The sequence below is a fragment of the Homalodisca vitripennis genome, chromosome X (assembly GCF_021130785.1).
Source record: "Homalodisca vitripennis isolate AUS2020 chromosome X, UT_GWSS_2.1, whole genome shotgun sequence".
Taxonomy (NCBI): domain Eukaryota; kingdom Metazoa; phylum Arthropoda; class Insecta; order Hemiptera; family Cicadellidae; genus Homalodisca; species Homalodisca vitripennis.
The window spans coordinates 54,450,074-54,476,663 of NC_060215.1; the positions used below are offsets into that span (position 1 = coordinate 54,450,074).

The 26,590-nt window shown below is 31.3% G+C and overlaps 1 protein-coding gene across 1 annotated transcript in view; it reads right to left on the minus strand.

Annotated features, from left to right (window-relative positions):
- The window catches only part of LOC124369450, a 109,516-nt gene that overhangs the window by 60,249 nt on the left and 22,677 nt on the right, over positions 1 to 26,590 (minus strand). The window contains exon 3 of the mRNA XM_046827457.1: positions 22,491 to 22,625. The gene's annotated coding sequence lies outside the window, so the exon portion shown is untranslated. The remainder of the gene's footprint in view (positions 1 to 22,490; positions 22,626 to 26,590) is intronic.

Here is a 26,590-nt window from a genome sequence, read left to right on the forward strand (position 1 = left end):
ATGGAGAGGTGGAATTACGAACTAACCAAGGAAAGAACGCGAGAGAGCGTAAGGTGCGTGAGAGAGATGAGAAGAGAGGAGATAGAGAACAATGAACTAAAAGATAAGGCGGGAGGCCGAAAGGGGGGCCAACATTACTGAAGGAGCCGTGGGTTGCGCCCGGATGTAGGCTAGGCTAAAAGAATGTGCGACGTTGGAGGGAGGAGTAAAGAAGGAGAGCACAGAGGTGAAGTGCAAAGTGCTGGAATATATGGGCGAGGCATGAAATCGCTAATACGCGTCGAAGAAATAGCGCTGACGCGAACACTATAATGCGACGTGAGTGAAGGACATAAAGAAAGTAAATTAGGGAATGCCCGCTAAGCGTACGAGAAAAAAAAAATGGCGAAAAAGGTATAAGAAGTACAAGAGAAAAGGGGAGAATACCACTCCAGTAGTGGGACCAAGCAAGTGAGGTTGCAAGGATGACCGAGGTTGATGCTGGCAATGAGGATGCGATAGTGAGAAAGACCGGGGATTAAGCGGAAGTGGCGGTGATAGTGGGTGGAAGCTTAAGAAACGAAGCCGTCGCAGAAAGCAATAATATATTAGGCTCGTCCGGGTAAAAATATGGGATCATGAATTGGAAGAGTGTATATTAAGAGAGGGAGGATCGGATAATTTAAAGCATGAGTAAGGGAACCTGTCGCACAGTAAGAAAAACAAAAAATAAGGAAACAAATAACTGAATAGTGACTCTATTGGGTGGGCGAGTGGAGAATGCACCGGCAGGGACCCGAACAAAAAAGAAGGTAAATGAATCGGAAATACGGCCTCTAAAGAAAGATGCTCGCGGTGATAGTCGGAGATAGCGAAAGTGGATTGTAACGAGGGAAACATAAAATCCCACACACGGTAAGAAAAGATGAGGGATTCTACCCTGGGGCTCATAAGGGAACGAAAACCAAAAACTGGGGAATCAGAGAAAAAGCTCGGCGCGGCAGAAGGTGAGTAAGGTGGGTGAGAGATGGGGTGGCAAAAGAGAAACGCAAAACTCTGGCGGGTAGGGTAGAAAAGTCACTGGAAGCGGTTGAGAGAGGAAGGAACGTACAATCAAGGACGTAGACCGCCGGAGAAGAACCTAAAGAGCAATTTATAAGCGAACACCTTAAGCCGGAGAAAAAACGGGCGAGAATAAGAGTCGTAAACGTCACCAATAGACGGTCGTTTAGCTGTAGAGAGTTGAATATTCTGAATGTAAGGGTTGAGAAAAAAGTTGAGAGCGTAAAGTGGGAGGGTGCAAGGAAAGGTAATTGATGAAAAGAAAATTATCTTGGAGTATGACGCTCTGTAAAAAAGTGTTGAGCCGGAGATCCGAAGGGCGCGAGCGAAAAACCTACGGTAAATAATAAAGCAAAACGAAACGCGGTAGAGAACAAATGTCGGAGAGTGTCTTAATCGCGAAAGCTGCCTGATTATAAAGGCGGTCGAGAAAAGAGAATGGTATAAATCATAAAATCCACGGTAAAGAGCAATGGCCGGTCAGCGGGTCAAGTTGCTCAAAGGTGAGAGTCTGAAGCGACATGAACTCTGTCGGTCAACGTAATGCCAGCTGAACCACGCGGACGGGAACTCCAGGAGGAAAAAAAGGGGTTAAAACAGCCTACCGAGCACATATACAGCCCGGTCGTAATGCGTGGGGTCGGACGCGAATATGAAGTGATTATAGCAATACGAGTATAGTGAGAAAGGGAGCAACCGAGCATCCAAAGTTTGGTACCCAGGCGAGTAAAATAAGGAATATGCGAAGACCGGTAAGAAGGTGAGGTCAGGAGAGGAAGAAAGCGGGTATGATTCTCGGAATAACCTGGAGAGAAAGGTAGCCAGGATGGAGAGCTAAAGCCAGTCCGACAAGTGGCACTCGAGGAGATAGAAAGGCGCGTGGAAAAAAAGTCCATCTATTGCACGAGAAATTGGCACATACATTGCAAATATAATTTAGCGGGGTGCCTAAATGTACCATGCAATTGTCTTAAGTTTACCAAGTGTTTAAAAATGGCACGTCGACTTATATAAAGAGATCTCATGGCTGTACTAAACAGTGGAGGCTGGGGTAAGTTGAGTTCGAGGATGGTAGAATTTGTATAACTTCTTTGTATGCACAGTAGCATAATTAGGGGTTAGAACCAGGTATGTTCAGTGAGAACTGGGGGGAGCGCGATGTAGTGACCAGTGGTGAGCACGCGGGTGGGTTGAGCATCTGCCTCTCTGTAACTGCTAAGTTTCGGATCACTGAGTGAGGCGGGGGTGGTACCTTCACGAGTGTCTGTTGATCGTGGGTAAAGTGGAACTGGGAGTTCCCGAGGAAGGAGCCGGAGAGGTTGAGGGCGGAGAGTGGTCGATTTAAGACGAGGAGCAGGGGGTCCGGGGTAGGGTGAGAGAGAGCGAGGGAGGGTGCATAATTGAGTATGGTAAGCGTGAGAGGAGAGAGAGAGAGAGAGGAGTAGAGAGATGGAGAGAGAGGTGCGTGAGAGTGGGGGAAGATTATGCGAGAGTCATGGAGAGGGGACGCTGTGGTCGGAGATAGATGCTGTGACCGGTAGGAGGGACGGAAATGACGTGATAGGGGGTGAGCGACGAGAGGGTAGTGATTATGAGTAGGTCCTATGATTTGGCTCGGGAGCCGCGGGTGAGTGTTACGGGAGCGTACGTTGTGACGGGGAGGGTGATTGAGGTCCTGCTTGGGACATATTTGTTGAAGCGGGGGGGAGACGATAGTGCGGAGGCCCGGTCGGCCACAGAGTTGATGCGTTGGCGGTGGGATGGCGATATTTCAGTTTATATTCTTGTTATCATTTATGAATATCCGATTATCTTAATATTCATTTCTGCGGTAGTGCGTTATCTGGCTTGTGCAGCCGGAGAGGGGCAGGGAGGGTCCTTGATTGTCAAACACTTGCGATACTATAGGTGGTTGTAGCTATAGAGATAGGTGATTTGTTGAGTTGGTTCTTATATACGAGGCATACATGAAAGATGCTTCATGCCTCTCGTACTATTACGTTAGGGAAGGTAGCCCGGCGTGGAGGCGTCAGGAGGACCGCTGGGTGCATTACGGATGAGATTACATTACTTTGGCTGTGAGTGTTGTGTTGAGTGGAGGGTTCAAGCCTCCTAATTAACCGATGCTGCTGATCAGCGTTCTCGATCATCACATCCATTATCATATTATATTCTTGCGGTTGTTATCTGGTTTGTAATTTATTGTCAAACACTTGCTTTGTTGTTATCTATGAAGTTTTGTTTTTTTCTTTTATTACGAGCATACAAAAGATGCATTCTTTCATGTTGTCATTACGTTGTTTTTTCACCATTTACGTTGATTTACATTACTTTTTATGTTGATGAGAGTACATCTTCATGCTCTGATAGCTGTCTCGATCTACACACACAGGCTATGCCCATGTGGAGATCATTTCATGTTTTTTGCATTGTATGTTGAGATTCTTTGGTAAATATGAGAGAGAAATAAATTATTATTCATTCATTCATTCATTCAAAAGTGAAAAAACCGACATTATACCACCAAAATACACAAAAAAACCATGTTTTATCCAAAAAACTGTGATTTTTTAGGGTCAGAATCAAGGTTTTTTAAGGTCCCTATACACTAGAATTAGAGTTTTTTTTAATCCTGAAAATCTACCTAATTATCTGAAATTATTGCCAATTTTAAGCATAAGAGTTGATTATTTTTCCTAAATAAAAAGATATTTTACTAATTAGTGAAACTTGACTCATAAAAATTTTCCTTAATAAATGGCGAGTGGAAAAATATCATGCCCCTTCTGTAAAAAAGAAATTTCCAAACATCATTATAGCCGACATTATAGCTGAAAAATACATGCCAAAAACAAAGAAATTTATAATAAAGAATTGAATTATTTAAGGAATTGGGGTAGAGAAAATCAAATTGACGATCATGAAAAGATGTATAATATAGAAAAATTACGAGAATTAAAGAGAAATTTCAAAGTTGAAAAGAAAAATCTCGAACTATTTAATGATGAGAAAATTCATCGAGAACAGATAAACCATCCAAATAGAGGTTCTGGATGGACATTTAAAAGTTGTAAACAGTTAGTTTTGAGCCTTAATATACATGAATCTATGAACGCAGGATAATATATTGATTTGCCACTTGAGATAAAGGTAAAAAATGCTTGCATGAACTTTAAAAATAAAGTTCATTTTTGCTTTATTTACTCAATAAGATTTGCTGTTGAAAAATCAAAATTTCATCCTGAACGAGTAAAACAATACGAGAAATTTGTAAATGACGAGATATTTTCTGGATTTGAGTATCCAATGTCTTTAAAAGATATACAATTATTTGGAAAACGAAGCTACAATTCCAAGAACAAATATCTAAAAATGTCTATTAATATCTATACTTATGACGAAAAACTACATATTGCTCCGTTACAAATTTCAGAAATATATGACGTCAAGTTAGAAATTGATTTCTTGTATGTAAAACAAGATGATAATTCCCATTATATTTTGATAACCGATTAAAATAGATTAGTGAGTTCTCAGTTATCTAAACATGAACAAAAACAATTTCTATGTAGGAGATGTTTGAGCCATTTCTACAAATCTGGAGATTTAACAGATCATTTAGAAATTTGTAAGACTCATGAGGTTTGCAAACCAGTTATGCAGTTTCCAGGTCAAACGACATCATTTACTAATTATCAAAAGAAGTTTAGCCATCCGTAGGTTATTTATATGGATTTGGAAAGCATATTAGAAAAAATTCCGACATGTAAGAATAATCCACAAAGATCGACCACAACTAAGATTCAGAAGCACATTCCTAATGGTTTTACTCTATATTTAGTGTCGAATGTGACCAATCGCATGTAAAAACCGATACTTATGATTTAGTCGAGACAAAAATAATGAAGATTTACCAAATGTTACGACAGAATGGTTTGAAGAACTCAATAAATTATCGACATACACAGCGAAAAAATATAATTTAAAGAACATGAAACCTATGAAATTAACTGAAGAAGAAAATATTTCATACCAAAATGCAAACGTTTGTCATATCTGCGAATCATCTGGTTTTACTCCTGATAATAAAGTAAGAGATCACTCTCATTTAACAGGAAAATTTAGAAGAGCAGCTAATTTATCTTGCAATTTAAATTTGAAATTCCCTCAGAATATTCCAGTTTTCTTTCACAATATATCAAATTACGATACTCATTTGTACATAAAAGAATTGGCTAAACAATATGGAAATGTTGATTTGATCGCAAACACTGACGAGCGATACATAAATTATTCAGTAAATTCTGGATATGGATATGAGTTTGTACAATTATAAGCCATAGATAGGTTTAGATTCATTGCGTCATCTATGGAAAAATTAGCTAAAGATTTAAAGAAAGAAGACTTCAAAGCATACAAATAATTTTATACAGGATGGAAGAATATTGAATGAAATTATAGAAAGACAGCCAAATGGCGATGACGAGATTTTTAAAATATTGTCTGGAAAAGGCATATTGTATACGCTATGCTAAAATTAACGAAAATCGAGCTTCAGCTGATACACGATTATAATATGTATTTGATGATAGAATAAGGCATTCGTGGAGGCATTTCTCAATGTATTAAGCGATATATGCAAGCAAATAACAAATACTTGGAAGATTTCGATAAGACAAAGCCCGAAAACTATCTGTTGTACATCGATGCAAATAACCTTTATGGCTGGGCTCTGTCGCAGAATTTGCCGTATAGTGATATGAAGTGGATGGATCCGAAAAACATATACAAAAGAACAGCAATAAACAATTTTAGAACTCACTGGCGATGAAGATTATCGCTATATTCTCGAAGTTGATCTTGGACATCCAACGAATTTACATGAAAATCACAAGGATTTGCCTCTGCTCCTGAACATTTTAACAATAAACTTTGCACAAATTTACTGGATAAAACTGAATACGTTATTCATTCAAGAAATTTGAAATTCTATCTGGAACAAGGCATGATTTTGAAACATGTGAATACAGTTATTGCATTTGATCAGAAACCATTTATGAAAGAATACATTGATTTCAATACAAATATTCGAACTAAAGCTACAAGAGACTTTGAAAAGGACTTTTACAAAATGATGAAAAACTCAGTTTTTGGAAAAAGTATGGAAAATGTGCGAAATATGTGATATTAAACTTGGAAATGAAGAATTTTCAATGAAACAAGCTAAGAAAACAAATTTCAAATGCGTTAATATCTTTGACGTCACCTGTATAGCGAGTCACATGTACAGACAAAAAGTAAAATTTAACAAGCCGATTTACATAGGATTTTCAGTTCTTGAAACTCACCGCCCCAAGCGATGATTCCGGATAGAAGCAAGGATTTAATGTATCCAAGGTACGCTACTCTGACATATCTTTCGTTCAGGACATATCTCAACTTTCGAAATTCAAAGACATATTTCGGAAGATTCATTATTAAGCCTTATATGTCTTCTGGATTTCAGACTGCGGTTAAAATTGTGTAATCTGCGTATATGATATTGATGTACAGTACATGTTAAAACTGAGATTTTGAATATCTACAAAAGAATCCTGCGTTCTTATAGACAAAGAGAGGAGTTTAATTTTAATTTTTTAAATGCTTAAGGAGAGAACATATTGTTGTTTAAACCATTCTTTTATATCCTCACAGTTACCAATAAAATATTAAAAACATAGCATCTAGCAATATAAAAAACCTCTCGTTTACCAAGGAAAGAGAAGTGTTCTTATATTGTGTGAAATAAACAACTAAATTTGTCTAATTCTTTTTTCTGTTATAGGAAAAATTTGCTCAATCCAATTTTTAAAGGCTACCCATTCGTTGGTAGCTAATTAACATTCAATATAAATTTATTTAAATTCAAATTTATTTGAATGTAAATAATTTGAAGCCAAATACTATTAATAATAATAATAAGAAAGATGCATTATTATAACTTTATATCCTCACATTTACCGATACAGTATACAAAATTGGCATCTAATGTATTTAAGAATCTCTCGTTCATTAAAGTTATTTAGGTGTTGAACATCTGTGTAAAATAAGCTGACATATTTACGAAAACAGATTCCCTTATTGTTTCGGTATGCACTTTTTGAAGGCTACCCATTCATGGGTAGGTAATTTGCATACAAGACAAGTATAGGTATAAGAAATTTAACTTCCATACTTTCTAATGGTGAAGTTTTATTGTACTGCTAGTAAATTGTACTGTAAATATTACTCACATTTTACCTTAGTGAAGAATGTACACTGCTTTTATAGCAGCTACAATAATTAATTTTCTTTCTTGCATGTGCGTAAATAGGACTTGAAGGGTATTAAAACGCACTATCTGAATGCTACTCCTTCGTTGGAAGCTGATTTGCATACAATACAACTACAAGCATAAAGATATTTATTCTTATGGGTTTGCTCTATGAGTAGACTACACAAAAATCATGATATCAAGTTATTCACGATATGTTACAAATATGAAGAAAGATTCAGTGTTCATTTTGAAGTGATGCGGACGTGTTACGATAATATTATGAATAGTTAAAAATGTGATTTGTAAAATACATACATATATAATATGATATGATATTAAAAAAAACACGTTGTGAAAACACAGGAAAACAAGTTTTGTTGGCAGTTACAAACAAAACTTGTATATTAACAGGGATACCATTGATGATTTGAAAACTGCTTACGATTTGAGATACTGTTTTTTATTAAGGAACTATGATCTAAAGCAACGTATTCCAATATTTCAAGCAACAGAGTCAACAAATTTTAAGAGTTTGATTTACCTCATGTTAATATTAAATCATTACAAATTTATGCTAAAGTAAAAACATGTATAAGAATCATATATTGCATGAATTAAAAACAAAATGAGATAAATTGTTGTGTTTTCACAAGTAAAAAAGACATTCTTGACATAAAGCTATAAGTTAATACATTAGTTTCTCTGGACAAAGTATCAATTGGAAAGTGCAGGGACTTTCTAAAACCGACTTTTATACAGTTTTCAGAACAATATTGATAGGTGGAAGGACTATTTTATACGCACCGCCCCAAGGGATGATTCCAGACAGAAGCAAGGATTAAATGTATAAAAGGTACGCTACTCTGACACATCTTTCGTTCAGGACATATCTAAACTTTCGAAATTCAAAGACATATTTCGGAGATTCCTTCCGACTTGTTAATCGATGATATAATAGTGTCGCCTGTGAAAGGGAAAAGTTTACTGGCCATGTTTAATTTTGAAATGTTACTTTGGTAAAATAAAATAGGCCCCAGATTACTGCCTCGTACTAAGCCCTAATTAACTGAGTAAACACGCGACATGGATTTAATAGGAAGGAATGATTCAATGCAAATGTTCAGTTCACCTCCATTTCACCATACTTTTAGTGGAGTGAGTCAAGATTAGAGCAGAATACAGGAGTTAATTTTGTGATGGCGTCAGATTTGGGACTCTACACTTAACGAAAGACCTGAACTCACTAAGCAAGTTTCACTCCCTGCTCCACAAATGGCCTGATACTGATGTGTATTATTCAAATAACTTCGAAAACATAAGAAAAGTTTAGCACATATCCAGTAGCTTTCAATTTAAATGATAATTTGTCTTTGTTTACTGAATATAAATCGTTATTCAAATCTAAAAAGATCATTATAGCGCGTTTCGTTACATGAAATGACGTTATTGACTTCTCTATTAATTTCAACAAAGCATCTAAAATGTTTTTTTTATCATATCTCACAGATTTATCTCACTTAAAATGTTGCTCTCTCGGATATACTTTGCTAATTGTCTTATAACTATCTACGCTAATACTTTAGAGATTACAATTAAAAGGTATATAGATTAGTAATTATTAGCATTTTTGAAATCATTACCTTTATACAAAATGAAAACTTTGGTAGTTACAAAAACAAACAGGAAATCAGCCAGAATTGTAGTTGAGCTGTAATTTATGAAGTGACTACAGTATATGTTAAAAAAATGTTTAGTTTTTATTTTATAAATTTTTTGTAGAATACATTGAACTCATTTTGAATCTATATGTCTTCCTATTACGGGAAGATCACGTTACAAGGCTTCATTCACTCAGTCAGATCCCTAGCTACCAGAGGTAAATTTGTTCAAGTGGTTCATTGTTTAACAGCTACAGGTTGCCTACATCGCTTCCTTTTCTTGTAGTACAACGGCAAATATAGGTTTTTTTCTCTGTTAGCAAATTAAAAATTTAAACATCTATACTGACAACAATACAAATCTCTACCATGTTTAATTATTCATTTATATTCAAATTTTTAATTTGCTAACAGAGAAAAAAAACTATATTTGCCGTTTTACTACAAGAAAAGGAAGAGATGTAGGCAACCTGTAGCTGTTAAACAGTGAACCACTTGAACAAATTTACCTCTGGTAGCTAGGGATGTGACTGAGTGAATGAAGCCTTGTAACGTGATCTTCGCATAAAAGGAAGAGATATTGATTCAAAATGAGTTCAATGTATTCTAAAAAAATTATAAAATAAAACTAAACATTTTTTTAAACATATAGTCACTTCATAAATTACAGCTCAACTACGAGTACAATCCCTGGCCGATTTCCTGTTTGTTTTTGTAACTGCCAAATTTTTTATTTTGTATAAAGCTAATGATTTCAGAAATACTAATCACCAAATTTACGAATACTTGGTAAAACTTTTTCTAAAACCCAATCTTGAAAGATTTCTGCTTTCTTCATTTTTGATTTCATTATTAAATAATATATACCTGGTTCATTAATGAAAATGGTGTTTTTTTGACAGTTTGAAGGTAGTCACGATTCGATACTGCCTTTGTTTGTAAATGTTTTTCTGTACTTGGAAAACATGATCAATAATAGCTTTATTCGTAATTTTAAATTCTAATATTTCTGCAACATCTTTCGCCTTAAACCAAAATTCATTATTTTCGTCAACAATCGTAAAGATATGTTTGTTATCAAATCTAAGTTGATTATCAAGTAGATTCACTACTGACTCCATTTAGATAGGAAAAAAATTTAACCAGCAACTTGTAATCTTAAATTGTTGTTTTACTCTCATTATTTAATAAATTTCTTTCAGAGTCTTGTATAGTCAGAACGATTTTTTGAATTCTTTTAATATTTTTCTAACTGAAATATAATCGATTTCATTCGGTTTTTTCACAGATTTTTTATCCATAAGCAACATTTGGGAAAAAAGTGTACAATATTTCCGATTCTTTGTGTAGATGTTCGGTATGATTTTCGAAACTAGGTTCAACGAGATTACAATGTACTTCAATTACATCGAACGGTCTAAATTTTGGCGTTTTATTTCCTAAATATATCTGATTTGGCTCAATAATTTCTTGAACAAACCCTAATAAATCTCCTATAATTGCTGAAAAAATAATTCTTACTGGTGATTTTATTTGAATTTTGTTAAATAGAAAATGTTTTTGCATTTCAAATTTGTGTTCGTCAAAGTTTAAAGATTTATCTGATTGTTTGAACGTTTTCAGATAATTTTTAAAGGCATTTTTTATTTTATCGAAGGTATAATATCCTTTGTTTAAACCATAATATTTTGTTATGTTCTTTTCACTAAATCCTATACAATAAGGAGAACTTTCACTAATATTTATTACAAAATTATTAGAATAAAAACCACTTAAACCAATAAAATAATTTGATTCTTCATCTAAATGAATAAGATGTTCTAAGTTTAAAACTAATTTAGAGCTTTCTGAAGTCAATTTGAAAAGTTCAATTTTCGCTAGTTAAATGGAGACATTTTTAAAGCAAAAAGATCAGATAAAACTACAAACGTTTGAAGAAAATAAGAAAGATCAACCTATTAGATTGTTAATTGTTGGTTCAAGTGGATGTGGAAAGACAACTTTATTATTGAATTTCATCTACAATAGGTTGAGTCCTTATTCAAATTTTTATGTTTTTAGTAAATCTTTGGAACAAGACGCATATAAAAAATTGCAAGTAAGATTTGAAAATATTGAGAACTTAAGCAAAAAAATATCATATATTTACAATGTTTCTGAGGATATAGCGAATGCAAACCCAATTCTTTAATCGTTTTTGATGATTGTATTTTATAAAATCAAAATGTTATTAAGGGATATTTCGTAATGTCTCATCATAAAAATATATCTTGTATCTATCTTTCTCGATGCTTTTCAAAGGATGATAACAAGTTATAAGAAATAATTTAAATATGCATTGTATTTTTAAACAAGATGATCATTATTTAAGAAAGATTTAAAAGAATTATGTGGGATCTGATATGAATGTTAACCACTTTAATGAGTTATGTCATAAAATTTGGAAAGAAGACTACGGATTAAAAAAAATTAATCTAACTTTGAAGCCTAAAAATGATAAATATTTGAGTACATTTTCTAATATGAACGTGTGATGTTTACATGTTTTACGTTCCACGTTTAAGTTCGCATTTTTACGTTCCACGTTACAAAATTTTCCTAAATAAATGGCCTAAATAAATAAATAACTTCTGAAGAAGCAAAAAAACTTGATCAAATCGAAAAGAAATTAATCAAAGAATTTAAAGAACAGATTATAATTTATGAAAAAGAACCAGAATGTATCTGCAATAAAAAATGTTGAGGGCAAAATTGAAAATTTTTTAAATCAAAATACAATAATGATGGATTTAGTTCCAGTTGTACGACAATTTGCTGATATTTCGATTCCAGAATTTGAAGTATAAGAATTTGAATTGCCAAAATTACCATCTTCTACACCATTTAAACCTCGAATCATTGAAGAATCTACTATAGTTGAACCAATAAGTCCTGGAATATATGATATAATAATTGTTGAAATTGGTAAAAAATTCCTTCCTAGAGCAAAGGATGATAAATTTGGTTTGTATTGGGACAGAAAAATGAAAAGTTTTATGATTGAAATTTACCCGTGAATTTTGAACATAATGACATAAGTATTAATGAAAACACGTATGAAGGTACTCAAGGATTGTGGAGATTATTAACAGACAATGATGTTCTAAAAGATGATTTATATTCTGAAGAAGATTTGAAAAAAAAGTATACTGATATTTTATGAAAATCTGATTCAATTTACAAAAATAATGATCCATCAACTAAAAAACCTAAATCAAGTAGAGGTAAACAATATATGAATTTAATTACATCAATTTGGGAAAAAACGAATCGAAGGATCTGGTGTAAGAAAATACAGCGATAATAAGATTGAATACAGATATATCGATGATTTAACAAAACTCGATGGAATTATTAATTATATTTATGGTCAAGAAAAGGCTGGAAATAACAACTTTTTGAATGAAAAGAAAGCGATTAAATATTTTATTTCGAACTTGATGAAATGATTGAAAAACCTGATGGAATTAAATATTTAAAACGAATTTTACCAGCAATAAGTTCATCTATGATTGAAGGTAGTGGGCTTCTGAAAAATTTTATCAACAATTTACTTTTTGAATTACACGTACCAGGCTATCAATATCTGAGCCTTGAACAAACGCTTGAACAAAGACTAAAAATAGGAGATCCTGGTGTGAACAAATGAGATAAAGCAGCAATGAAACACGACATTAAAAAAACATAGAGACACAAATTCTAGGCACATTGAAGATGAAACTTTACAAGATAAGGCAATTGATCGATTTTTATCAAAAGATGCTAGTTTAGGTGAGAGATTTGTCGCAATTCCAACAGCTGGAGCAATGTTTTTAAAGCTATATAAATGGTACTTGAAATTTTAGCTATATAAATGGAGAAACAATCTGTGAACGTAAAGTTTAGTACAAATCAGAAAGAAAAATAAAATCTGCCTTTAAAAAGAAAATACCTGTTGGTATTCAATTTAAAATAGATCAACTAAAAAATGGTGAAGATAAAATATTTTTAACGAATAGACAATACAATAAACTCGAAGGAACAATAAAGGAATCAGAATAGAATTTTCTTATAATCAGTTAAAAGAACTTAAAAATGGTGGACTTTTGAAAGATTTATTGACGAGAAAATATTCCAGTTGTTAAAAATGTTGTTCCATATGTTAGAAAAGCTGCTCCAATTGTTAAAGAAGACGTGATTCCTATTGTTAGAAATATTTTAAATTGGTTAGATAAAGAGTTGGAAGATGTTACAGGATCTGTATTAGATGAAAAACTTTGAATTACGTGAAATCAAACCATTAACATTCGGGAATTGGAAGAAATCTGTAAAAAATTAAACATTTTAGATGAATTTTCATGAGAGATACATTACCTGAAAAAATTAAGAAATTTGAATGTGGAATTGTGAATTTAGACTCGATTATGGGAAGTGGAACGCATTGGATTTGTTATTATAAAATTGATAAGAATGCATATTATTTTGATTCGTATGGAAGAATTGAGGACAAACCACCGAGAGAATTGATCCAATATTTGAAAAAAAATCAAACGTTTATTATAATGATTCTCAAATTCAAGACTATAAAGATCCCCCAATTTGTGGTCATATATGTGTTTTTGTTTTGAATGAATTGACTAATGGTAATGATTTTAAACAAGTTGTTAACAAATTATTACTTAATAAATATGGATTCACAAAATATTTTTGATGTATTTGGAATTCAAATTAAAACAGATAGTATTCAAAATGTAGATGAAATTATTCGAAATAAAGTTAATAGCTTGAGAAATGAGTTTGATAACAAGTTAGAAAGTTTATTGCAAAACCTTCCAGATTCAGATATGTCTGCTGACCAGATTGAAGATTTTAAAGCAGAATATGATAACAAAATTTCAAATTTCATGAGTTCAAATGAAATTGCTGATAAAATAAAAAAATTGAAAAAATAATTTGAAGATGTTGCAGAAAAACTATTTACCAATTTAATGTCTCATATCGAAAAAGCTGATAAAATTACTGATGCGATCAAAGTTGAAAAGAATTATGTTAGTTTGGCTAATAAAAAAAGAATTGTTGGAGTAAAACCTGTTATGTAAAAATTGATGTAAATGTTGATCGATATTGTTGATTTAAATAATCCGAATGTTAAAAATACCTTAGATTTTAAGGAAAAAGACTTAGCAGCGTTAGTAGGGGAATTTTCCGTTTGATGTTATAGTAAAAGAGCAACTAGATGATCATATTAAAATGTACTGAACCAAAATTATGAGAATCATAATCAGTAGACGATGTTGGTGAAACTAATGAAAAATTTATAAAACTTGTGCATTAAAATAATGTTAGAGAAATAGTTATAAAAATTCAGGAAGATTTTCATACATATCAAGATAATGTTCGTGAGAAATTAAAAAGTAATGGTGAATTACTTGAAAGAATAGATGATAAACATTCTTTACAAGTTTATAAAGTAAATAAACTAGAAGAAAACTTTAATAAATTTAAAGAAGACATAGAAGAAAACATAGCCAGCAGATTTAATGGATTAGACGGTTATGATGATTCATTTTAAATTTTTCCTTTATAAATGGCACTCATATATTGTGTGAGGTGTAAGGCAAAAACTGTAACAAATGAATATAAAATATTATGCAAACATCAAGAGAATTTCTTGAAAATGTGCTGAATGTAACACTAAACAGAGCCAATTTATAAAAACTTGATTTGAAATGTTTTTTTTTTATAAATAGAGATGGCGGGACATTCCAGTGCTTTCGATCTTTTTATAATGCAACACGAAAGAGATTTGAAAAAGAACAATGGGATGATATTTCTCAAAAATATGAACTATCCGAAGATATGATGCGATTGTACATTAATAAGTTAAATTGGTATAACATTGCAAAATATCAAAATTTGTCCTCAGAATTTATTAGAGAAAATATAAATTATCCATTGAAAGAACATATGTCTGTTATTTGCCTTTATCAACACTTGAGCACAGGATTTTTGGAAGAATTTAAAGATTCAGTTGATTGGAACAATATTATAGATAGCGGTTACTATCCTGTGCAAATTTTATTGAAATATCTGACTTAAATTGCAAAATCTAAATCAGAAAATCCCGAATATGAAGAAGTAGATAAGTAGCCATTAATAAATGACTGAAATTTATATCCTTTCTTATAAATACGCACATTAAATCAATGAAAAAATATCTTTCTTATATATGATGTTTAAAATTTCGTAAGAAAAATTTGAAATTTTTTCTTAATAAATGGCGGACTACAAAAAAGTATTCAGGTGATATTGAGAGGGCAGAGTTTAAAAACTTTTATCCAATTAGTAAACAACATTTGAATGAACCGAATAAAAGAACTGAGTATAATATTGATTTTGGAGATAATTTTTGCTCGTCTAACTTCCAGTTTTATATTTCTGGAACTTTAACAAAACAAGATGGTCAAGTATATCTTGGAACAAATGATGTCAGATTGATTGATAATTTCGTGCCGTTTTTATTCTCTAAAACTGAAGTAAGAAAACACAATAAATTGATAGAAGAAATTGAAAATTGTGGTCAATTAAGTACTATTAAAGGAACCATATCTTATTCCAAAAGTGATGTACTTTCAAATAGACTTGAATCAACTTTTAAATTTGGACAATTTGAAGCGGTCTGTGATTTAGCACATTTCGGCTGAGGAAAATGTAAATTTTCCAATCTATAAAGGTGGATTTTACATTAGTACATTTTGCAATCTTCCAGCTGAAGATGATGATGCGTTATTGAAAACAAAAGCTGGAAATGATATGCCAGTTGATGGAAAAATTACATTTAACGAGTTTTTCATTAGAGTTCCGATGATTGATTACAAAACCACGAGCAAAATTCGGTTGATTGATGAAATTACAAAAAGTCAAAACATTATGTTTAATTTTCTAGATTGGCAATGTATTGAGCAAAAGGGTATTTCCGGAACAACTTATTCATTCGATATCACAAATATTTATAGAAATATTTTCAATCCCAAGTTCATTATTGTTGGTTTTCAAACAGATAGACAGAATAATCAACAAAAAAATCCTTTAAAGTTCGATAGTTTGAATGTAAAAAATATCAGAGTAAAATTGAATGGTTCTTATTATCCAGATGAATTACAAAATTTAAACATTTCCGGAGGTCTTTTCAGAATTATGTATCAGATGTATCAAGATTTTAAGAAAGTTGACAACGAAAATATGGAAATATATTACAATCCCAAAGAATTTATAGCAAATAGACCCATTTATGTCATTGATACAACAAAGAGTTTGACAAATATTTCTGGTTCAAAGAACGATATAATTATCAATATGGATTTTCAAAATGCTGTTACAAATGCGATTTGTTATGTTGTTGTTTCTGAGAAATTTTTATCATATGACTTGATTAAGAACGATATTAGGGAAATCCAGTAAAATTTTAGATTTCCTTATTTTTCATAAAAAAGCTTAAGAAAGTAGAAGCAAACACCTATAGATTCGGTTATTTTCATTCGTGATTTCCTGTTTGATTTCTCAGATTCATTTATAGCACATTTAACACGATTTTACATTGAATTTCGGTTTGGCCCTAAAAGTGTCCTGGGACACAATATTCATATAATATATATATATATATATATATATATATATGTGTGTATTTGTATGTGTGTGTGTGTGTGTGTGTGTGTTTAGAACCTGTACTGACCTCAACTGTATAGAGACGAACTTAAATTTTATTTTTGTTGTTTTTTAAATGAAGGTAGTTTTTATTGCTTTCAAGATTGTAGCCGTTCAAATCTTCGAAAAGGAATGATTATATATAAGTTATTATGCTTTATAACTCAAAAGAATTTGTTTTAAAACTGTAGGGGAGTTACATTATATTCCTTCTAACGTATTTGTTTGATATCACCTATCGTTTTCAGATAGCAAGCGTACAAACTTTTAACTAGTATTCAACTTTGTGGGAATTATTGTGAACACGATAACTTCTGATTTATTAATAGATTCAGTCCAACCTTCATTCATAAACAGTATCTGTACTCAGCTTGGATGGTTTCGTTGGCTATTCTAACCCAATTAAACGTTTCAAGACGGCGGCTATTCACATTGGAGCAAAATGTTTACTCAACTAATTCTTAAAAAATACATTTTTACATATATTACATCATTAAAACAACTTTTAGGCATTTAATTCTTTCCATATCTCTTGAGGTTTCAAGATTTTGGCCATTTATTGTTCGGAAAAGGAATGATTATATGTAAGATATTATGCACTATAACACAAAACAAGCGTTCTAGAATTTTCAGATCATTTATAATAATATTAGTTCATACATGTTTTTTTTTATCACATACAGTTTCCAGTTAGCGGACGTACAAAGCTTAACTAGTATATAACATCACGGGTGTAATCTTGAACAAGATAACTGACTTATTTCGAATTAGATACAGACTAAACTTCGTAACGAGGCAGTATTTGCATATATTTGGGTGGGTTCGTTACCCATTCTTAACCAATAAACAATTTATAGAAGAATGCAACTGAACCATTATAATTGAATATAATTACAAACATAATCTCGGATTATTTGAAACTAAAACAAATTTACATTTTCAAAAAGAAATTTGTATGGTTGTCACTACTTTTGTCTTGATGAACTTTATAAATGTTTGAATATTTTACGATTATATTACATTGAAGATTATTGTCCCATCAGTGGTCCTCAGTTAAAACATGTAAACTAATTATGCATCTTTAGTTTGACATTTCGAGATGATGGTTTCATGTGAAGGGAACTGAGCTGGAAGGGATATTTGTTTTTTATTTTTGTTTGTTTTACTCTTGAGGCCATTTTAAACATGAACATAATATGAACTATTAAAAAATGAAGGAAGGTCTTAAAACAAGGCAAAATCGCTTCAATAAATATTTTAAATTTAATTTATAAAAATATATCTTTTTTCGAAAAGAAAAGAAAACTTGCGAAATTAGAACACAAGTTTTGGACAATCCCAACCAAGTTCATCCGGGTCTCAACGTCAGTAAGAAATCTAAAAAAGCATTCGAAATCATAGAGGAGACGAACAGTAAACATTTAACGTATGAATATTACACAATATTATTCTAGTATATGGTTTTTGTCTTAGAGAACGTAGAATTTGAGCAGCATAAAACGATCTTACAGCTTCCCTCAAAAATATTTATCGCACGTTTTCATGTAATGAAACCAACAGAGTTTATCATATATCCAGAAAGTATAGTAACAATTTTGATGATACTTTTCCTGTTTAAAAAAGTATATTTTATTTTTGTGAATATCCTTACACAGCCTAGTAACTGAAATGGAAAATATTTTTGAAAAATATCACACACCAATCATGGACTAATGAAGACTACAATTAATTTGGAATATCATCGATGAAATACCTCAAGTCGTTGTAAGTTACTCATCCATTTTTTTTTAGTAAAGAAATGAAAATATGCCCAAAATTAACTAACAAATTGGATCAGTTTGAGAACACTGCGGGAACCCGTATAGATGCCATTCATGACTGCTTGCTCAACAGCTCTATTACATTACAAAGATCTTGTTTATACGCATTGGCACGTACCCGGTATGTGGAACCTACTCACAGTCTTTGCTTTCCTAAGGGTTCCTTTTGTGTTCAACCGCGAACCATCCTTATTAATAATGTTGACCGTATAATGCATCATCTAATAATACGCAATGTTGCGTAATGTTGTGTAATAAATTGCATGTATGCAATGTTAATTGTTTTGCGTCAAGCAGCCACTCTGGTTCCTGTATGATGTTGAATCAATTTTAATTACACACATACAAAAGTAAAATACAAGATTGCAGCTATTATTTTAAAGAATATTCATATGAACTTCTTCAAATTGTATTATTTGTTCTGCTGAAAATTAACAGCGTGAGAATCGCGAACGATAGTTAATAACCTAATAATTAAAGTTAAGGCTTTCGTATATGAAACTAACTAATCTCATTAATTAACTGCAAGACTTCAATCAAAATTTAGTATGGTTACTGCACGATAGGGTGGATTGCTGTAAAAGTGTAAATCTTCGTTGGAACGAAAAAACGTCTTTTATATAACGCCTTTATAATTATGTAATATAAGTTAACGTGAACAACTTTAAAATAGCAATAGAGAATTGTTTCAATAATAACGATATCTTGAGTAATAAGATTACGTTTCTATACAAAGCCCTTTATCACTCACTTTATCAATTAATCATTACTCAATCATGTTAATACTGTTTTAAAACTGAATGCAAAAAGCGTATTAAAAATAAAATAGATAACGATTAGTAATAATATTGAAATAATAATAATGGCTCGAATTATCACAATCACATAAGTATCTGTATTTTTCTATTCTAAGCATCGGAATATTCTACAATCTTTCAGCCTAAAACTAATTCTAATACAGGGTGATTCACGAAGATGTGCAGAAGCCGTGGCAGCTCAATCTACATGTACAAATAATGAAAATTTTATATAAAAACTCGTATACATAATGTTATGAATATAAACTAATAAAGCATCTATTAAATTTCTGAGTACTTTATTCACACTCTTTTGTTTAAGGTAAAGCTTTCTACAAGCTTCAACACATATTTTGATCTGTTTCTTGGTGACATAACTGAGTTATTGTTGCCCAAGGATGAATTTTTTGCAATCGAAATTGGTGTTCTCAAAAAAATACGGAACTTACAGTTCTGAGACTGTTTTTTTTTCAAGATTTTAGGTGAAACCCCATAAGATACAATTGAATTCATCCCTTAAACTACCTTACCAGAATTTTAGATGGACCACGTTTTACATTTAAAATTCGGGTGCAATTTTTTGCTAGACGTAACTCGCTAACAAATCATCTCCGATCCCCATGTTTATATAAACTTTTTTCATTATTTTTCCATGTAGAATGATCTTCCACAGTTTCTACATGTTTTCGTGAATCACTCTGTATAATGTGCATGATACTACAAAGGAGGATCAGTAAGTTAAAATTTGGTACACGATAAAACTATGGGTACCTATCACATGTTATCTGTCAGAGTTATGGCTTTAAACACAAATAATAGATTTAAACAAAGTATTTCCAGTGATTTCAAATACACAGGTTCATTCAGCGGTAGTATGAGTCATGTGTTAGAGTCGGTGGTCACGGTGGTATAAGTTGAGAATATATCTGTTATGAGTTTTTAAATATCCTGATATTTCACCAACTCAGATATGAAATAATGTGATAAGCTTGACACGTTTTAAATTAATTTCTAGGTGACTGACAGCCTACCTAGCACTTAAACATATTCTAGTAATGTTTTAATTGAATAGGAGATGTAAAATACTGTAAAGTCCATCTGTAAATAATAAATGCTTGACAATGCATTGATTGGGGCATGTAGACTGGTTCCGGAGTTTACATAATGGACCGATTACTGCAGTTGTAGGGTCTCACCGCTGCGGATGGTTAACCTAACGGTTGGGGAATGGGGCAGGTGGGACTGGTAAACTCCTGTCATATACACATTTCTACCTGCAGATAAACTTAAATCCAACCACTGTTCCGAAACTAACTCATATAAACACTGTTTATTGTTAGATAAATCATATATGTTTAAAGGAGTTACAATATTTCTCTGTAAACATTTCACTATATATATATTATATTATATTTTTATGTATGATATATATATATATATATATATATATATAGATCAACAAATATATTTGTGTACACTGTTAAATTCTACGGTTAAATAACAGCTGCAAGTTCGGGATTGCCATGTATATATATATATATATATATATATATAAAACAATTAACTTTTCTGTATAAAATTCCCTTTAATATTTTGGCATTTTCCGTTTTAAAAAACGTATCATAAACAATAGCACAGTAAACAAACAAAATTAACATAAGTTAATAAATACTAATTTACATAAATAAATTGACAGAAATTTTTTATGTGTGATTAACAACTAAGAGAAATATCACGAACAGAGAAAGAATTTAGATTATTTATTATTGAATTTGCATTTTTACACCCGAAGTGAATATATACATAATATTATAACGTGTATAATATTATATATATATATATATATAATATTATACACGTTATAATATTACGTAGTATTACGCATTTTATGTATCTAAGACAATCTAGTTTATTTACTTTTAAACATTTGCTTTACATTAAATACATTTTGCGTCATGTTATTGTTTACTTCAAGCTATGGAAATTCTCAACTTTCATATAAACAGTATAATAACAACCTACGTACTAGTATAAGGTAGTGTTAAGTATTTAATTTGTCTAAGTATGTCCTTGTTGATTAAATATTCAAAAGCTCATTTATTTATGTTGTGTAAAGAAATTTAAATATTAATTTGTGTAGGTGCCAGCAGTTTAGTTTAGTTTAGTTTGTTATGTAAAGTTCATATTAAGAGTACATTAATTTTAGTTAGGATGGCTGTTTTGGGAATAATTGAAGGTTTTGTACTTTATTTGTGCTATATCATGTCCTGTAGCTGTCATGTAAAATTGAAAATAAATAAATAAATAAATAAAAAAAATTGAGTACGGAGTCTGATTCATCCGTCATTATTTCGTAAAAAAGAGCATTAGTTAGAGGCAAACTTATTACTTACTTATTACAGCTTACGGTATTACATAAACTATTCCAGAAAATTAATATTTGTTAAAAAACTAGAGCCCAGTAGTGTTGTCGTCAAAAGAAATCCAATAATCAATACTCCAGATGTACCGGTGGCGTACTGAATACTGATGCTACTCGTATTGACACATTCGAGTACGTTTTCCATTACAACTTTTACATAGTGTTGGGTTACTAGAGTGACAGTTGTTAGTTTACATGAACTAATTTTAAGTTACGCTCAATGGAGCAACCCTTCCAACACGTCCAAACCTATTAAAGTTAATTTAAATTCATGTTGATTGCTTTAAATTGTGATTTAAAAGTGAAGATTTATTCAAGAATATTGGTATTTGAAAATAAATGTAATTAAGAGGTATAAGAAAACAGTCAAGATTTTTCTGTTATCATTTATAGTTTAAAAAGTTAACAGTATATTCTATATATTGTAAATAGTACTTTACTATGTGAAATCTTATTTAATTTACTCTACTGTGGATGAATGCTAAATGTTGCGACTTAATGAAAATTTAAATGAAATAATATTAAGCCAGAAAAAATATTTATTTATTATTAACATTTATTTATTTATTTTACTTGTAATTAAATATTTTATTCAAGCACTATTATATTTCTAATATGGTTTTCTACTTATCACGGATAGTCATGGTGGGATTATTATACAAATTTATAGGTTTTCTCACATGGCCAATAACTAGGTAGTGTAAGGGTGAACAGTAACTGCTCAAGTTAACGTACCAGATTTAATGTTTCGATAAAACGTATAAAGCCAGCCATGGGAGCCCGTTAACCAGTGCCACAGAAAGATGGGATGAAGATAGGAGAGCACCCCTTGCCACCATGTCGCCACTGCGGTTTCTTCCATCTCACATACTGCAATACATCATATTATCACACAGAGAAACAAATAAATATAGACAGTTAAAATTAAACGTATAACATCAGATTATTATAATTGCCATTTCAAAGAAAAATTTATAAAAACTACATTTATTATAATGAAAAACACCTATATAAACTATGAAAATTAATACAGGTTTAGGGACAATCATGTGCTCACAGGTGCGTATGGTCATACGAAAACAAATATATATTTTGAGCAACGACGACTTGATATTTAATCTTAGTATGAAACTAATACAAAAATGCAATTATTTATTACAAACAAATCATATATAAAACATTTCAAATTTTGTATATTAACAAATAGTTTTTTTATTAATTACTTTATACCCAGATAAATCTGACTGATTATAATATGTGTCAAACAGTTTCTGTACACTTAAATACAAAAGTATTACAATAACCCAGAATTGTATAAAATGTTGGATTCCACAATGTAATATCTTCTCTATGCACTTATGGCAAGAAAACATGTTATGAGATAAAAAATGACAAAATAATAATTTTAATATTAATAGAATGTTTAAGAGCTTTAACAATTTACAGGCCTATGCCGATTAAAGAGAAATTTGCTTTAATACTGTGTGTATTATTGTGGATAAACCTTTATAATTTACATAGCTAAAAATATCGCAACTTTTTTTGCTAAAACTATTTTTTATTGCTGCCATTAAAAAAATAGAATTTAGATTACTAAATGTAGCAGCTGTAAATAGTTTGTAAATTTAGTTCATGAACTGAGTTCATTCATTTTTGGAAATAAGTAATTAACTTGAATTCAATTTTACCGAATAATTAATACTATTTAATGACTAGTGCCGATGACGAGTGGTCTAAGACGCAGGAATTTAGGATCTGAGTAAGAGATTGCGCAGATTCATATCCATGACCGTAGTACTTTTTAATCTGTAGCTTAGAGCTTATACTGTATAGACCCTCCACCTTATTCTGTTTGATAATATGGATGGACAGAATACGGCTTAAAAGGAGATTGGCCATACCTTTTCCTAATAAACACATATATACACACACACACACACACGGGCGCCCCCGCGCGTACATATTGATTAGTTTTGTATAGTTAGTATACAATTTTTATAACAGTGACGTACGGTATTCTGTGATTATTTCTGAAATATGACGGTAGTAACTGAACTAACAGTGAACAAGAAAGCCATGGTCGGAGATAAACCATATTTCGTATGGTTTCAACATCGTATCGCTATTGTCAAATCAGTACAAACATTGCTGTGCATTGTGAAAATAAGCAATAACATCGTCGAAAGCTTTCACGTCAGGAAAACACTCGACGAAAGAAACTTATAATATGGTATTATTTGTATTACGTGCTTTGTTTCTGTTTCTATAGATTTCAAAGTTGTATTGAGGAAATATATGCTTGTCAAAGTTTGGCGAAAAACAAAACAGGATGGATGCTAAGACGTCTACTCTTGAAAGATCCTGAAATTTCCCCTTGAAAGAAATTTATTCTGTACAGCTTCGACCGTTTTATGTTATGTGACAAATATTTTTTATAAGCAACAGTTGAATAATCCATGATATTGAAGACGTCATATGAGTAAAGCGTAGGAAATATTTTCATAAAAAATAATTAAAAATAAATTACCCAAATTAGCTCTACATAACATCACACATTGAAACTATTTTAAATGATCTAGGAAGGTTGAAATTAGCAAAATAATTAAGCGTACGCGCGCCATTCTTACTGTAGATCCGAATTATAAGTGTTTATAAGCAAACATTAATAGCCAGAAATAGATGACATAGTTTGAGGATCTGGAGATCATTAGAAAAATCTGATTACGGCCAGGAAAAAGCAGCGTGAGTCAGAGCAGGATGAATATAATATCCTACTAATAAATAGGAAATAAAATGCTGGGTTTCAAACTTGAGGAAAACATAAACTATTTGGGAATTATTTAATTATCTTTATAATAGCTCTAACTGTATTACAACAATAAAAATGTCTTACAGAATCTATTTCTATTTCTTGCTTAAATTATATTGTGTACAATCGAGTGATTGAGAAGAATTTTAGAAAGACAGGTGTATAACGTATCCCTCATCAGCAGCATTAACAAATAATAGAGAAGGCAGTACTTTTTATAGTTAATTAAAAATAGCTCAATAAGTTCAGATCAGAAAGTCTAGGTAGTAAGAGATTCACTATTGATTCTGAATTAGATGAAAAATATAGGTAAATAATAACTTAAAAGTTTATTTAAATACTCTTTATAATTTATTTTTACATAATTTAAATGTATTACCTTCTTCATTTACATGGTGTAAATGATATTAATATAATAGTACAAATATTATTAGAAGATTTAAATACATATAAATATTTACTTTTGAGTCATATTAGTAGTTTAAATTGTAATAGAGTAAAAATAGACGAAAATATTAAGAATCCTTGAAAATAAAAATAGTAAATGCAAACAGCATATTATGAGTATTTGTATTATACAGAGTATTTGATTTTACTAAAAAATTTAAAACTTATTCACTATAACGTTTTTGAACTTTTTACTTATGCTATTAAACAAAAGCATTTTTGATCAGGTTTCTACTTCGCGTCATAGACTTTCATCAAGAACTTTCGAAGTATGAGTAATATATAATATAAAACTGAGAACTATATGTTCTGGGTCGTACATAGTATTAGTCCTGTTTGTGTACTTGCCTATCAAGATTTCTACGTGGGGACGGAGATCTATATATTTAAATTGACTGAGGTTATTGGATTATTCAAGATCCATTAATATAATTTTGCATTGGGAATTAACACTTTTTCGTTACCAAAATGAAGTTTTAAAGAAATTATAAGTCCTGTTTGTGTACTTGCCTATCAAGATTTCTACGTGGGGACGGAGATCTATATATTTAAATTGACTGAGGTTGTTGGATTATTCAAGATCCATTAATATAATTTTGCATTGGGAATTAACACTTTTTCGTTACCAAAATGAAGTTTTAAAGAAATTATAAGAAGTCATAAGAAATTATATAGAATAAACGTAAAAGTAAAACATAAGAAATAAATTAAAATATTTTACTTTTTTCTGGTGTACTAGTACAATATTTACCATTATTTTTGTATAACAGTCTTGTACTTCTCTGTCCTTATAGTGCTATGAAACATAATATCTCGTATTTTCCGAAGAAGAAATTGTTGAACGAATAGTTAGTTATGACAGAATAACAGAATTCCGGACATTTGCCATCGTTATACAGGGTGTTTGAAAAGTATGAGTACGGCTTAATATTTTAAAAAACCATAGGAGATAACATCTATAAACTTTACACAGTGTCATATGGCTATGTAAACTATTTTTTCTTGGTATTACCATAACATACCAACCATGGGGGGACGGCCCACAGAGGAAAACATGGAAATCTTATATTGAAGCATGGGTCGAGTGATACCTCATTTGAAAGAGCTCACTTAGTAGAGTTGAATGCCGCAAACCGCATCTCAAAAGGTTTATCCAATCAGAAATGGCGGGTTGTTTTAAGTACACATTGTAAAGTACATTATGCGCTGCCATTTCTGACTGGATCGTCGTATTCTGATGCGGTAGGCGGCGTTTCACTCTACTAACCAATGTGTTTGCACTGAATTTTTTTTAATTAACAAATTATGTCGTAAATTTATAACACAATAAATAAAACGCAATAAATACAGATGTTTTTTAGTTTTATTTTTTGTGTTATAAATTTATGACATAATTTGCTAATTAAAAAAGTCAGTGAAAACACATTGGTTAGTAGAGTGAAACGCCGCCAACCGCATCAGAATACGACGATCCAGTCAGAAATGGCAGCGCATAATGTACTTCACAATGTGTACCTAAAACAACCCGCCATTTCTGATTGGATAAACCTTTTGAGATGCGGTTTGCGGAATTCAACTC